This window comes from Triturus cristatus, chromosome 6, assembly GCF_964204655.1.
Source record: "Triturus cristatus chromosome 6, aTriCri1.1, whole genome shotgun sequence".
NCBI classification, from domain to species: Eukaryota; Metazoa; Chordata; class Amphibia; order Caudata; family Salamandridae; genus Triturus; species Triturus cristatus.
This window is the reverse complement of record NC_140589.1, coordinates 1,919,695,378-1,919,711,694: the sequence shown is the minus strand read 5'-3', so window position 1 is coordinate 1,919,711,694 and position 16,317 is coordinate 1,919,695,378.

Genomic DNA, 16,317 nt, shown 5'->3' with positions numbered 1-16,317 from the left:
AGGGCTCAGATGGTTCAATGGCTGGAGGCCGCGAGTCACTCAGCAGGCCCAGGTGGTTCGGTATTCGGGAGCCGCGACAGCGTCAGCAGGCTTCGATGGTTCCAGGTCTTCTCTGCCCTTCGTTCCTCCGGCACCCCTTATTATACTCCCCCTGCCCTTTGAAGTCCGGAGTCCTCGCAGAGAGGGGCCTTGGGTGACTGAGGGGGTTCGGCGGGATTTCCTGCCGCTCGTTTCTTTGGTCTTTTCAGGTGGGTCTGGGAGGGACCCCAGACGCTCGGCAGGCGAGGCGCCTGCTCCCCAGGGGCCTGGTGGCCGATCGAGTCCTCCCGGGGGAAGGCGACCCGAGGTGTGACTGGGCTGGCGCCTCTTGGTCTGGCTCGGGGGTTCCCGCTCCCTCGGTCGGGCATGCGTGGTAGGGTGTTGAGTCTGTCGGGGGCTCTGGCCGGCCCTCGGGTCTGTGTGGCTGGGGCGGCCGGAGTCGGAGATGCCGTGTCTTGGGGGTGGTTGCAGATTGGCTGTATGATCGGGAGGGCATACGCTGTGAGGCCGGTTTCACACACGTCCCCCCCAGCTGAAAGGCGTGGAGAACTACCCATCCACTGGGGGGTTCTCCTCGCCGAAGCGGAAGAACCGGGACAGGCCGTCGGCGTTGGCATGATCCGTCCCGGGGCGATGCTCGACAGTGAAGTCCATCCCTGGGAGGGAGATTGACCATCGTAATAGCTTGGGGTTCTCTCCCCTCATCTGCATCAGCCACCGCAAGGGCCGGTGGTCCGTCTGCACTCGGTAGTGGGTTCCGAACAAGTAGGGCCGTAGTTTCTTAAGGGCCCAGACTACGGCGAAGGTCTCTCGTTCTATGGTACTCCAACGCTGTTCTCGAGGCAGCAGCCTTCGGCTGATGAAGGCTATGGGTTGAACTATGCCCTTGTCATTGAGCTGCGAGAGGACGGCTCCGATGCCGTGTTCGGATGCGTCGGTTTGGACCACAAACTCTTGGGAGTAGTCGGGGGCCTTGAGTACTGGGGCGGTGCACATGGCGGTTTTCAGGGCGTCGAACGCCTGCTGGCACGGGGGGGTCCACTGCACCTTCTTCGGGAGCTTTTTGGAGGTCAACTCCGTGAGAGGCCCTGCGAGGCTACCATAGTTTTTAATGAACCTCCGGTAGTATCCTGTGAGGCCCAGGAAGGCCCGGACTTCCGTCTGAGTGGTGGGGGGCTCCCAGGACTTGATGGCGTCGATCTTTGGTTGGAGGGGGGCGACCTGCCCGCTGCCCACCTGATGCCCCAGGTAGACCACGGAGCCTTGCCCGAGCTGGCATTTGCTGGCCTTCACTGTTAGGCCGGCTCGGCGCAGGGCCAGCAGTACTTGCCGGAGGTGCTGGAGATGCTCGTGCCATTGAGAGCTGAATACGGCTATGTCGTCAAGGTACGCTGCGCTGAACTCCTCGAGTCCGGCCAGGACCTTGTTTACCAACCGCTGGAAGGTGGCCGGGGCGTTTTTCATCCCGAACGGCATGACCCTGAAGCGGTAGTGTCCATCGGGTGTGGAGAAGGCGGAGCGTTCTTTTGCTCCCTCCGTGAGCGCAATCTGCCAGTAACCGCAGGTCAGGTCGAAGGTGCTGAGGAAACGAGCGGCCCCAAGGCGGTCGATGAGCTCGTCGGCGCGGGGGATAGGATGAGCGTCCGCTCAGGTGACCGCATTGAGCCCCCGGTAGTCCACACAGAATCATAGTTCGGGGGCGACCCCAGGGGCGGCCGCTTTCGGGACCAGGACTACCGGGCTGGCCCAGGGGCTATCGGAGGGTTCGATCACTCCAAGGGTTAACATCTTCTGTACTTCGGTCTTGGTGCGGACCCGGTCAGGCACCCGGTAGGCTCGGTGTCTCACAGGTGGGCTGTCGCCGGTGTCCACGTCGTGGACACACCAGTCGGTGACTCTTGGGATGAGGGAGAAGAGGTCTGCGAATTGTCTGAGCAGCTGGTGACAGTCGTCGGACTGTTGGGGAGTGAGGGTGGTCGACAGTTTCACTCCCTCCACGGAACCATCCAGTTCTTTAGCGCACAGGGGGTCGGGCAGGGGTTCAGTGTCTTCTTCCGCCCCATCATCGGTGGCCAGTAGCAAACTCAACTCCGTTCTCACAAAGTGGGGCTTGAGACGGTTCACGTGGAGAACCCGGAGGGGGTTCCGTGGGGACTGTACATCGATCAGGTACGTGACATGACTCTTCCGCTCGATCACCTTGAAGGGGCCAGTCCATTTGTCCTGTAGGGCGCAGGGTTTCACCGGGGCCATGACCCAAACCTGCTGGCCCGGCTGGAACTCGACCAGAGTTGCGTTCTGGTCATACCAGCGCTTCATTTCTTCTTGGCTGGCCTCGAGGTTAGCCTCTGCGAGTTCTCTGAACTTCCGGGTCTGGTTGCGGAGCGCCAGGATGTAGCGGAACACATCAGGGGGGGTCCCCCGGGGGCTTGTCTCCCAGCCCTCTTTGACCAGGCTCAGGGGCCCCCGGACGGGGTGTCCGTATAGTAGTTCGAATGGGCTGAACCCCAGGGACTTTTGGGGAACTTCCCGATACGCGAACAGGAGGCAAGGGAGGAGGACGTCCCATCTTCGGCGCAGGGGCTCCTCGAGGCCCAGGATCATCCCCTTCAGGGTTCGGTTGAAGCGTTCCACCAGGCCGTTGCCCTGGGGGTGGTAGGGGGTTGTGAACTTATATGTTACTCCGCACTGCTGCCACAGGGACTTCATGTAGCGGGATATGAAGTTAGTGCCGCGATCACTCACAACCTCGCGAGGGAATCCGACACGGGAGAAGATCCCCATGAGAGCCCTGCCCACCACGGGAGCCCTCACAGTGCGGAAGGGAATGGCCTCGGGGTAGCGGGTGGCATGGTCCACCAGGACGAGGATGAATCTGTGGCCCTGGGCGGTCTTCGGATCCAGGGGTCCGACGATGTCGATGCCGACCCGCTCAAACGGGGTACTCACAACGGGAAAGGGTTGTAATGGAGCCTTGCGCTTTCCGCCACTTTTCCCACTGCCCTGGCACGTGAGGCAGGATTTACAGTGGACTTCTACGTTTGCTCGCATCTTGGGCCAATAGAAGTGGGTGACTAATCGCTGATATGTTTTGTCTTGGCCTAAGTGTCCTGCCAAGGGTACATCGTGGGCCAGGCCCAGGAGGAGGCTTCGGAAGCGCAGGGGTACTACCAGTACTCGGGCTGCGCCTAGCTCGGCTGACTTTTGTTCGCTGTATAGGAGGCCATTGTCCCAATAGACCCAGTGGGTTCCGGTCCGATCACCGGCGGTCTGTGCTTCGGCTTGTTGTCGGAGTCCCACGAGGGAAGGGCAGGTGGCCTGTTCCTGGCAGAACTCTTCACGGGAGGGACCTCCCTCACAGCGCCACTGGGCCATCTTGGGCAGTTCTCCGAGCTCAGTCAGTGCCTCAGGGGCGGAAGGTTCCGGTCCTTCTCCCGGGTTAGTGTCTTCTTCTCCTTCCGAAGGAGGGTTGTCCGTTTCTGGTAGGGTGTCCCGGTTCTCGGGGACAGGGTTCGGTGGGAGGGCCTCACCGCCCTCGGAGAGGGGCAATCGCGCGGTCATGGAGCGCGTGGTGGCGCAGACCCATTCGGGTAGGCCCATCATCTCGAGATGGGCTCTTCGTTCTACTTGCCCCCACGGGGAACTCTCAAGGTCGTTGCCCAGGAGGCAGTCTACGGGCTGTGATGTTCGGACGGCTACCTTCAATTCTCCGGAGACTCCTCCCCACTCGAAAGGCACCAGGGCCATCTGGCAGAGGCTCTCGGAATTGTCGGAGGATATGACCGGACAGAGGGCACCGGGTAGGATCTGGTCTTCAGAGATTAGGTGGCGGTGGACCGCGGTGACACTTGCCCCGGTATCGCGGAGGCCCTCGACTCAGTGGCCGTTGATGGTCACCTGCTGTCGGTACTTCTTCGTGTTGGCGGGCAAGGGTGTCCCGGGGACCATTTCTTGATCACCAAGGGAGACCAGGGCCATGGCAGCTGGTTCCCACTCTTCGGAGTCCTCTATCTCTTCCCCTAGGGCCACGGAGGCCATCTGCCGGGCCGGGGGGTTGGTCGTTGCGGTTAGTTGATACTGGGGACACTGGGGGTCATTGGCGTAGTGTCCGGGCTGTTGGCAGCGGAAGCAGGTGATCCTGGTTCGTGGCCCTAGCCGCCCCGGGGCTCCGGTGCTGGCTGGGGACGGGGCTGGACCTGCCGCTGGTGGGCTGCTGGGAGGGCTGTGCGGGGGCCCCCCGGGGAAGTCTCTCGGTCGGCCGTGGTTTCCTCCGCCCCTCTGGCGGGGGGGTCCTTGACTGTGGCGACCGTAGTCTCCCACGGGGCCTCGGGTGGCCCGGGTGTTCACCCAACGGTCAGCCTCGGCGGCCAGCTTTCGAGGGTCGGTGAGTTTACTGTCCAGGAGATGCTGGCTCAGTTCTACAAAGCAATTGGCCGCTAAATGTTCCCAGGCGATCAGATCAAACAGCTCTTCGAAGGTGGAGACCTTGCTGCCCTTGATCCACCCATCCAAGGCCCGGCTGTAAAAGTTCACGTATTCTACCCATGTGGTGCCCGGTATCTTTTTGCAATCTCGGAACCGTTGCCGGTACATCTCGGGGGTGAGTCCATACCGGCCCACGAGGGCTTCCTTCATGTGGCTGTAGGAGTTCATGACCGTGGAGGGCAGATCCAGCAGGGTATCTCTTCCTTCGCTTAAGAACCGGCCCCATAGCCCAGCCCCCCAATCCTTCTGCGGGACTCGGTGAGAGGTCATGGCGACTTCGTAGGCCTTAAACCACTGCTGGATATCGTCGTTTTTGTAATACTCCTTTACCACATCCTTGGGGATGTGGACTTTGGCTTCCACGGTGGGAGCGGATGGTAGATTCCCGGAAGGTCGTGACTCTTCGTTTTTAGCCCTCAACTCGTTCTCTTTCAGGCTCCGTTCATGTTCCAGCTGGAGTTTCTTTTCGTCGTGCTCTCTTTGGCGTCTCTTTTCCTCGAGTTCCCCTTGTAGCCGTAACTGCTCGACGGCTAACTTTTTCTCGGCCAGTTTTATTTCTCCCTCGATTTTCAGCTTGGCCAGTTCAAGTTGGTGGTTGCGGCCTCTCTCTCGGTCTGCTAGTTCCTCGGGGGACAGGCTCCCCTCCGGCCCGCTGTTTCTCACCGGGATGCTTTGTGGTTCATGGGCGGAGTCTCCTTCCGTTTGGGTCGGGGACGCCCCCGTCTCGACCCATGTCTTCAATACTTTCTGGAAGTCTTCCTTTGTGCTTAATCCGGTGGTAGCGATTCCAAGGTCTTTGCAAAATTGTTTTAATTCTCTATGCGTATAATAGTCCAATTGATCCTCTCGGAACGTCGAGCTCATTTCGGTACCTGCGGCACCCAGGGAGGTTTCTCCTTCCATCTCTGTTTGGTAGTGCGCCCGTCGTTCACTGCACGCTCTCTTTCGGTGTCGGCTCGGATCCCGTCGTCTGCCACCAAATGTTGGAAAGGCGTTCGCCGGAGGGGGGTTCGATACACGTCTTGCCCACCCCTTTGACCCACCTCTCCCAAGTAGGCCGAACCAGGCGCGCACACCCTGAGCTTACACTACGAACAGAGTGACACCACACGTATTCTTTGTAGGACGATAGGTTCTTTTATCGAAGGTTTCAAGGGATCTTTATGATCCAAGGGGTAAGTGGTACCTCAGCGGCACAAGAGACTACAGATCGGTGGTAGGGGAATGGGGGTAGCGGGACAGTCTTTGAAGGTAGTGTCTCTGCAAAGTACCCTGCGGATAGCTCACAATCCTCGAGCTGGAGGGTGTTGTTTCTCTGGGCGATCTCTTGTCAATTCGTCCTCGAGGGGAGAGCCGCGAGTCACTCAGCAGGCACAGGTAGTCGGAGTTCGGGAGCCGCGATCTCGTCAGCAGGGCTCAGGTGGTTCGAGGGTCGGGGCCGCGAGTCACTCAGCAGGCCCCGGTTGTTCGGAGTTCGGGAGCCGCGATCTCGTCAGCAGGGCTCAGATGGTTCAATGGCTGGAGGCCGCGAGTCACTCAGCAGGCCCAGGTGGTTCGGTATTCGGGAGCCGCGACAGCGTCAGCAGGCTTCGATGGTTCCAGGTCTTCTCTGCCCTTCGTTCCTCCGGCACCCCTTATTATACTCTCCCTGCCCTTTGAAGTCCGGAGTCCTCGCAGAGAGGGGCCTTGGGTGACTGAGGGGGTTCGGCGGGATTTCCTGCCGCTCGTTTCTTTGGTCTTTTCAGGTGAGTCTGGGAGGGACCCCAGACGCTCGGCAGGCGAGGCGCCTGCTCCCCAGGGGCCTGGAGGCCGATCGAGTCCTCCCGGGGGAAGGCGACCCGAGGTGTGACTGGGCTGGCGCCTCTTGGTCTGGCTCGGGGGTTCCCGCTCCCTCGGTCGGGCATGCGTGGTAGGGTGTTGAGTCTGTCGCCGGCCCTCGGGTCTGTGTGGCTGGGGCGGCCGGAGTCGAAGATGCCGTGTCTTGGGGGTGGTTGCAGATTGGCTGTATGATCGGGAGGGCATACGCCGTGAGGCCGGTCTCACAGTGACGCATCCCAGTTTTCACACAGCGATGCCTCACTTCTCATAAATAAGGCCCTAAATGTGTTTACATCTAATATTCAGGGATAGTTATGTGCGTTTTCAATATTGTAACACAGCAGCAGCCACCAATATTACTGCAAATAATCTCTGTGACACCCTCCCATTTCTTATATGTTAGGCCTTGTTTTGCTCTAAAATAAACTTTTTTTATGCGTATTGCATGAAACATAAACACAACATTTCTCTTCAAAATGGCTATACTAGACTCTCACACATCAGGTACATAAAAAATAAATTAAAGGATAACCGTATTTAATTTAAAACAAACTGGGGCATAGCTCACTTTGCCCATGCATTAAAACGTCTCTGCTTGCCAGCACCCTTCACACACAAGACACATTCCTTCATTTTCATCCTGTTGGTGCTTGTGTTCAGTTAAAAAGTGTGTCATGTTTGGGGTGACCGTGGGACAGGATCCAGGGCCCCTTTAATCAGAGATCTGAAGTTAGACCCCAGAAAGCAGCAGATGTCAATGTTTATTAGGAGCAAGCTGCCATGGAGTCCGACAGAGCACAGAGATGGATTGAGCTGATGTCAAGACGGGGAGCAAGTAGCCCTCTAGGCGCTATATTAGGAGTGGAAATGTGTAGACTGGGGGCAGTTTGAGTCTCTTCTGCACTGAATGCTTCTCCCAAGGGTGTTTTTTGTCAGAGAGCTGCATTATGCACACATTGACAGCTCCAGGGCAGGCTTCGGGCATTGGAAGCGCTTAAAATAAATGGAGGCTTTAAATTCTAGTATTTCTGACCAGAACCGGCTGTGCTTCCCGTACCGACCCCCACACCCCAATCCCATGGTATGTTTTTTGTCATATTTAACAATGAAAAGGTCCCTCTTGTGTCACCTGTGTCTATTATTGGCTTCAATCGTTTCCCATATACGCCATATTCATCAGCGCTCTTACTTGCACCCAATCCCGTAAGAGAAGTGGTGCTTCGGCCAGGGTGCCTGACTCCAGACCACAGGGTTCACGGTTCGATCCCCGGTGTCGGCAGCAGGTTAGCCCAGCACCATGTGACTCTGGGCAATAGCTCGCTTAATCATCCCACTGCCCCCAGCGCCAGGACACCCCTGGGTAATTGTGCACATTACAAATACTGGATTTCATTTCAGTCATGCTATGAGAACCTGTTATTTGCAAAGATATCTATCTTTTTATTAAAAACACACATTTTGTTCTCCAATAAAACATCATAAAAGCAATATCAAAAATTAATTACATAAAAATATCATCACAAAGGGGTTTGTGGAGAAGCACAACATATAAACAGATCACTCATATCTTCTTACTATATTACTTCAATATTATCCTCTAACACTGTTCCGCTGCGTTATCTCGGTGGAACGTCATTATTTTCATACAATACTCAAATGAATATTCTCCTCCCAAAGCAACACATATAGGTCGCCCCTAAAGACTTACACAAACACAATTTGCAGTTTACCACTAATATTCCTAAAAAAGAAACAATAAACGAGTTATGCTTTTGTCATATGCCCAGTGAGATCTGGAAGAGTCGGGCCCCCATCACATCCTGCAGGGGCCCCATCATTTTGTGGTACGTCACTGGGGGTATGCCGTGATATCTGCATGCAATAAGACGTCACAATAAGTTATCTTTCTCCTTTCTTAATTTTTACTTCCTTTCCTCCACGTCTTGTTGTTACTTAGCGCCCCAAGACGGATTTAGGACTTCTGCACGCTATACTAGGACATCTTATGACGTAGCATCCCATTGTCCCTTCTCCCCAGTAACTTTAAATTGTTTGCTTTCTCTCAACCTGCGTCCATCCTTTCCCAGCGCGTTTTGACACGGCCGTAAAGTCATATAAGCGCTATACAAGGGCGCGGCATGCTCTGTAGTGGGAGAAAGTTAAACATTAAAGCCCATTCTGAGTGTAGCGATGGTAAATGATTTTTAAACACACCATGACCTCTTCAAAGTGGCAGATGCTGGCATGCGGGTCTCGGTACAGAACAAGCATTTGCAATGCAAGAATTTTTTTGGGTAAATGACAATTCCTTTTATTTATATGTTTTGAAAACCTGCAAGCAGTGCATAAACATGCACTTTGTACTTATAGTCGTTGCTTACAAAAAAGCAAGGCTGGCAGTAACTGCGCCTCTTTTACTGCCCCCTTGCTTCTCGTAAGCAACAAATATATGTAGTGTGTTTTTACACATCGCTTGCAGGTTTTCAAACCGCATAAATAAAAGGCACTGTCATTTACAATGCCAATAGCTCAAACACACGCAAATGCGTGACCTATTGCATTGCAAATGCGTGTTCACTATTGCAACGACTATCTCTCCCATAGGTTATCATTGGAGCTGCCTTGTAACATCTTAAAAGTGTAACCTTCAATTGGGAAGAGATGGAGATATGGGGGTTGTGTTCCCTGAACTCAGAATTTAAAAATACTTCTTTCTGTGAAGTTGGTTTTGAAAGTGTGTGTGTCAGGAATCACGATGTTCGGCACCTGCCTAGCCAGTAACTATATTTCCCAGAAGGCAACGAGAGGCGGAGCCAGCGTCTACAAGTAGACGCAACGCACGCTCGTCAGCGTGCGTGATACCGAACTGTTGTGGTGATTTCGGCTCGACCAGACGTCGGAGCCAAACCGGGAGAGAGCGTTGGGAGCTGTGAAGTCGTGTGCCGCGGAGAGACGCTCTTTGTCTGAAGCTCGGCTGAAACTGAGTTGGCCCTTGTAGGGCGGTATCGGGATTTGGGAATTTCACGGACAGTGAGTGTGCATCGGCACTGAGGTGTGGAAGGGCTGTGAGTAAACCGTGGCGCCCGCCAGTATTTCTTGGAGCACAATCAGTGCAAGAGACAGAGGTGAAGAAACCGCAAGGTCTCTTATGAAAACACTCAAGGGCATTTTGGACTATGGCCACTGTTGGTTAAGTAGGATGGTGTTAGCCCTTTTTCTGGATTACTTACTTTGCTTTATTCTATTGGGAACAGCGTTTTCATTTCTTTCTGGATATTTGCAGTCCATGTGGCCCCCGGACGGAGTGTACCACAAATAGCATTTTTCACTAGGTTCTTGTGTTCATTTGACCTCCTTGAAGTGAGACATTGGCATTTTTGTTTTCACCTTGCAGGCCTTACAGAACTGGTGAGCAGAAGGGAATCCTGAGTTTGGGTGTGCTAGGCATAGGGTCGTAGCAGTGCTGGAGTATGGATGTGGTATGAGTGTGGTCTCATGTATTGTGTTCTGTTTTGTAGGATTATCCACCAAAGGAGACTGGTTGTTCTCAGAGGCTAGACGCAGGCATGCGATAGTAGTACGGTGGATAAGGTATTTATGCCCCATTAGTGAGACTTTATGAGAGTAGCATTATGTGTATGTATATTTGATCTGTGTTACCTTTTGTCTTATAGGTTCTCCTCCCTGCTGTGCCCAACCCTTCCTTTCCCTCACTTGATCAGTTGGAGTTTGGGGATGTCAAGGGGTGGACCCCTTATTGCACCGCCCGGACCCTGAGGAGTACAAGATTCTGACAGATTGTTTGAAAATGCCACTTTTAGAAAGTGGGCATTTTCTTGCTTTACCATCTGTGCCTCTGCCTGCCTGTGGAATCAACAGCTGGTTTAGACTGACAGGATCTGTTTGTGCATCACTCTAAAAAGTCACACAAAGGGAGCGGAGGTGTGTCCTGTATATCCTGATGGCCCATCACCAGGCGGATGGGTCTTCCGGAGCTAGAGTGGCGGGAGAAGTTGTCAATGACACCTGAATAGGACTGTGCCTGTCCTCACACAAAGCTGTCTCCACCCCCTGTAGTGTGTCTGAAGCCAGGCCAGGAGGGCAAGGCAGGATCTTGTGCACCACAAAGACTATACTTAGAAGTTTGCCTACTTAAAAGGCAGAAAGAGGTGTAAGTAAGTATTAAGCTCCTTCACCATTTTCTTATCTGTGAAGCTTTTAATGTCATTTGAAGTTTTCAACAACTACTGCTTTTACGTAATGCTTCTTTTAAGGATATTTTTATACCCCAATAAAGATATTTAAAAAAAATAAAAAAGGATATTTTTATACCCAAAAAAAGTATATACTAAGATGTAAGTATTGGACCTGTGACCCAACATTTGTAGAACCCTTCTGGACTAAGAGGAGATTTTGCCAAGAAGAAGGGCTGGAGAAGCTGTAGGAGTGGAACTGCCTCTCTGCTTGTTGCTGTGTTGAGTGGCCTGCTGCTTGCTGCTTCTGTCTTTGACAGTGAAAGGACTGGACTTTGCTTTCTTTATACTGTTTGCCAGGGTTCTCCAAGGGGTTCTGTGTGCTTGCTTCCTGTTGGAAGCCTAGGGAGATCAAATACTTCATCCACATATTGTAGCTAGCACTGGGACTCTTATGCTGTGAGTCCTGTGTTGCCAAGTGGTGCCAAAATGTGGAACTGAGTGGTTGTGCCGCATTCGACGTTCCCGAGCACTGATCTGATACATGTGGCCAGACTACTTTGAACAAAGCCGAGTGCGATCTTTTGTGGAAGACACTGAGGATTTATCTGCCTCCCGCCAGAGTTACAGATTAATCTGATGCATGGGGCGGGTCTTCCTGTGAAATTTAAAAGGTTCGGATGGGCCACAGCCAATTAAGTGGAGCCAGTGGAACTCAGATTTGAAGTGAGTGGATAGCGTTTAGCCGGGGGGGCCACCCCTTAGAGACATTGCGCCCGTGAGAGGCTAAGTTGTTTCCTTTTCCCTTGTCCTAATGAGGCCCGGAAGGAATAGGAATTGACTTAATCCAAGAACAATTACTGTATTGTTGTGGAGATACACATGTATAACTTGATATAGGGGGCGCAGTGAATTCCCCATGTGTATACAGGATTACCTCACAGCGCATTGCCATTAATGAGAGTGCGAGCACTGACATGAAGTAGTTGGGGTTCAGGTGACAACACACATGATGATTCATTCTATGTACAGTTGATATGCCCTTTATTTGTTCTTAAGGGCTGATGTATATACGTGCGTAAATGTTCTTTACTTTTCTTCTGTTTTTGTTTGGTTATCTTTGTACAAGTTTGTTTTAACATAATGAACTAATGCAATGAATAACTTTTCTAACAAGGAATGTTGAGTGAGATGTGGTTCTTGATGCATTAGAAATTGAGAGGGGACTTTGGACCTTGTAGAGGGTAGCTAGTTATACCCTATGGGTAATATTGAGATATTAATTCCTCCACGCTACCATGTTATATAATTTAACTCCAAGAAAAGCAACTCTGACATCGTCATCCATGCTGCTGCTTGCACCAGAGCAGTGGTCAATGCTCGTGAGAAGCACAACGCACCGCCTGCAATTACATTGCAGCTCCGAGCTCACCGCCGCCGCAACTTCATGATGTCGTCGGCCGCGCTGCCTGCACTGTGGCTGAGCGCACCTCTCGTGAAGAGAACTACGCATCGCCCCCTCTCACATTGCAACTCTGGGTCTCCTGAAGACAGTGCTTTTGCATCGATGCCGCACCGCTGCCTGCACCAAAGCCATGGTCATCTTGGCAGCACAATTCATCCTCGACGTGGGACCATGCAACACTCTGCAACCAGGATTTAAGGTACTCTGGTTCTGTGAGCCTAACTGGCTCCCTGTAGCGGGCCCGTGCTCCATCACAGTCGGCCTGAACTTGTGACTTTGCCCTGTCCTTTCAGTCTTGTTTTACTTATACAAATATATTCTATTTTTCTAAATTGGTGTGGGATTTTTTCTGTGTTGTTTTTTCTCTTACTTGCTGTTTGAAGTGCTTCATAAACACTTTACACATTCCCTGACTGCTCTGTGCCAAACTACCAGAGTGTTAGGCACAGACAGGTTCATTTGGTGTTTGCTTGTGCCTCATTCTGACAAGGGTGGTGGTCGCTGCTTGAGTAGAGCTTCACCCCACCTCAACCAGTAATCCAATTTCTCACAGACATCATACTGGTGAATTTAATTCCGATGCAATCAACATTGGCACATATATTTCCTTCCCTCTACCTCATCCTAAACGTAGATTGGATTTGAGTTTGCCCTGTTACACCAACACACGCCTGGTGAAGCTGCCCTGCTCCTGTGTTGGTATGCGAACCAATGAGGTATGGATGGCACTTTAAAATGCGAACCAATGAGGTATGGATGTGTCAGATCCCCACAATTCTTACCTCGTTTATGTGGTGGGATCCCACAGGGACGATATGGGCAACCACCGCCTGTGCCTTTCTGCTACTGGAAGGAGCGAATATACTAGCCAGGGCAAGGAGGGGACCGGGGGAGGTTGCCAGGAAGGGTGGTGAGAGCGGGATAGTCGATGGCGTGATGGGGCACCCTTCGTGGCTCCGAGGTTGTGTGAAAGTCCACGCTATCTAAAGGCAAGAGAGGAGACAGGGTTAACTAAAGCGCTGGGGTCGCGGGAACATACATCTCCTAGGATCACCAGGGATAGACATAGAGATTTGGGAAGCAGGAATCCCTACTTGGTTACCTGCCCGTAAGGTGTTCGTATGTTGTAGAGGACGTCCGTGATGTCCGTGCAGTCTCGCGGATCACCAAAGGAGAGCGCTCCTGCGCTGTATGCCGGAAACCAGTAATGACGACTTTGTGCCGTCGCACGAGGCGTCAAGGCATGGATAACGCGCTATGGCTCTATAAGGAAGAACTAAAGTAATGGCGGTTTCGTGCCGTTGCATGAACTGCCCAAAGCACGGTTAAAGCGCCACTGCGCTATTTGAGGAAATGAAGTAATGGCGGTTTCGTGCCGTCGCACGTACTGCCAGTGCAAAGTTAAAGCGCCACTGCGCTACTCGAAAACAAGGTAATGGCGGTTTCGTGCCGTCGCACGTACTGCCAGTGCAAAACTAAAGCGCCACTGCGCTACTCGAAAACAAAGTAATGGCGGTTTCGTGCCGTCGCACGTACTGCCTATGCAAATAGAAAGCGCTCCTGCGCTGCTGGAAATGGACGAGGTAATGGGTAATGTTGACTCCGTGCATTTGCACGAGTCGTCGGGAGGAATCTTTAGGCGCCCTTGCGCGGTCCGGACCGACTGTCCGGTTGCTGATAGAGCCTTCGCTACGCTCCTGCGTACCGGCGAAGCTCTGTGGCGGAATCCGAAGCGCCGTAACTAATGTTTTCTGCCGTGATAAGCAATTACAGCCGGAAGTGACGGCCGGCTGGTGGCGTCAGCTACGCGCCGTTGGAAAGACTAGACTGTAGCCTGTCAGGGGTACCACATGGGAGGAGTCTCGTTGTGAGGGATGACTGCCCCGCTTCCGGGCTGCTGGTGAGAGGCGTAGGGAACATGACAGCACCCACCCCTAAAGCTGACCAACCCGCCGGTCAAAGAGGGGTAACAGGACGAGGTTTCTGAGGGTGTCGGGCATGAAAGGCTCTGACTAATGAAGGGGCATTGCGTACGTGAGAAAGGGGTTCCCAGGACCGTTCGTCCGGGCCATACCCTTTCCAATCCACTAGGTAAAAGAGTTTTCCCCCTAGTCCTACGGGAATCAAGAACGGCCTTTACCTCGTACTCCACGTGGTCAACCACGGGAACCGGAGGAGGGGGCTCCGCTTTTGAGCTGTCATGATGAGCAGGACGCAGGAGGGAAACGTGAAAGACGGGGTGGATTTTCAAGTGAGAAGGTAGGGAGAGTCTCATGGATACAGGGTTGATGACATGGGCTATGGGATAGAGACCTACATATCGGGGTAAAAGTTTCTTGGGCCCATGTGTCTTGAGGTTCTTGATGGATAACCACACCTTGTCGCCCACGACATAGGCTGGTTCGGTTTGTCGGTGTTTATCAGTGTTGTTCTTGTAGTATTCTTTGGCCTTTGCGAGTTCGAAACGGGCTTGTTGCCATATGGCGCGGAGGGAAGCGTGGTGTTCCTGTATAGTAGGTACTCCACATGTCTGGGCCTCTTCCCAGGGAGTTGTTCTGGGATGGTGTCCCTGGAGGCAATAGAACGGTGAAACTCCTGTTGCCGCATGTTTACTGTTATTGTAGGCGTACTCCACTATCCACAATACCTTGGACCATTCATTGTCCATGGAAAGCAGCAGGCAACGGAGGTATTGTTCCATAGTGCGATTCGTTTGCTCGGCCTGTCCATCTGTTTGGGGATGGTAGGAGGATGATAAACGGGCTTCCATTCGTAAAAGCGAGCAGACTTCCCTCCAGAACCTGGACACGAATTGGGTACCTCTGTCTGTTATCAAAACCGACGGAATACCATGTAGCCTTACTACGTTCTGCATGAACAGGGCTGCTAATTCCGTTGCTGATGGCAGATGTGTTAATGGAATGAAATGCGCCATTTTCATCAGGTGGTCGACAATAGTGACAATGGTAGTGTGTCCTGTGGAGGTCTTAGGGAGATCCACCACGAAGTCCATCGAGACCATGTGCCATGGGCAAGGGGGAACCGGAATGGGGTGTAACAACCCTACTGTGGGTTCTGAGAGCGTTTTTCCTTGAGTACAGATGGCACAGCGGGCGATGTAGGCTTGTGTGTCACGATTAAGGCTCGGCCACCAGAATTGTCTCTGCAGTAGTTCCCTGGTTTTCTGGTATCCTGGATGATCTGCTAGGGGGTGGTCGTGGCACATGACCAGTGCTTGTTGTTGATGAGAGGGCAATGGTAAATAATATCGCCCGTCCTTGAACAGGTATCCGTTGTTTTCTGTGAGTCCTTGGATGTCTCCGGCCCATTCGTCCCTGGTTTTGTGTTGTAACTCCTGGTGGAGTTGCGTCAAGAAATCGGAGGACGTCACTACTCCCTGGAAGCATCGGATGGGAATAACGGGTACTGGTTCTGTGGGAGGCGTCTGGTCTTCATTTTCCTCTAATCGTGACAAGGCGTCGGCTTTGGCGTTCTCCTTTCCGGGTCTATATGTGATCTGGAAGTCATATTCGTTAAAAAAGAGTGTCCAGCGTAGTTGTCTTGCCGTCAATGCTCTGGCTGAACGAAGGAACTTTAGATTCCTGTGATCGGTGAAAATGGTCACCGTATGTTTAGCGTCCTTGAGGTAGTGTCGCCATTCCTCAAATGCTGCCTTGATGGCCAGGAGTTCCTTATCTCCAATGGAGTAGTTGCATTCAGCGGGTTGTAACTTCCTGGAGTAATATGCTACTGGGTGAAGCATATTGGTCTTGTTGTCTGTCTGAGATAATACTCCCCCTAGGGCGTTCTGCGAAGCATCGGCCTCCACGATGAAGGGGCGTGTAGGGTCAGGATGTTTCAGGATTGGCGCCAAGGTGAATCTGGTTTTCAGTTCTTGGAATGCATGTTCTGCTTTGGTGTTCCATGCGAAATGTACCCCTTTGCGCAGGAGACAGGTGATGGGGGTGACAATCCGGGAAAAACCCTTGATGAAGCGGCGATAATAATTCGCGAACCCTAGGAACCTCTTGACTTGTTTCACGGAGTTCGGGGATGGCCACGTCAAAATGGCGTCGACTTTTCTAGAATCCATTTGAACCCCTCTTAGTGTTAGAATGTGTCCCAAGAATTCCACCGTTGTGGTGTGGAACACGCTCTTCTCTAGTTTCACGTACAGCCCGTGTTGTTGTAATCGTTGGAGAACGGCTCGTACATGGTGGATATGTTCTTCCATGTTCGCGGAGTAGAGTAGTATATCATCGATATACACGATGCAGAAACGGTCGATGAAGTCCCGCAACACCTCATCGATGAAGT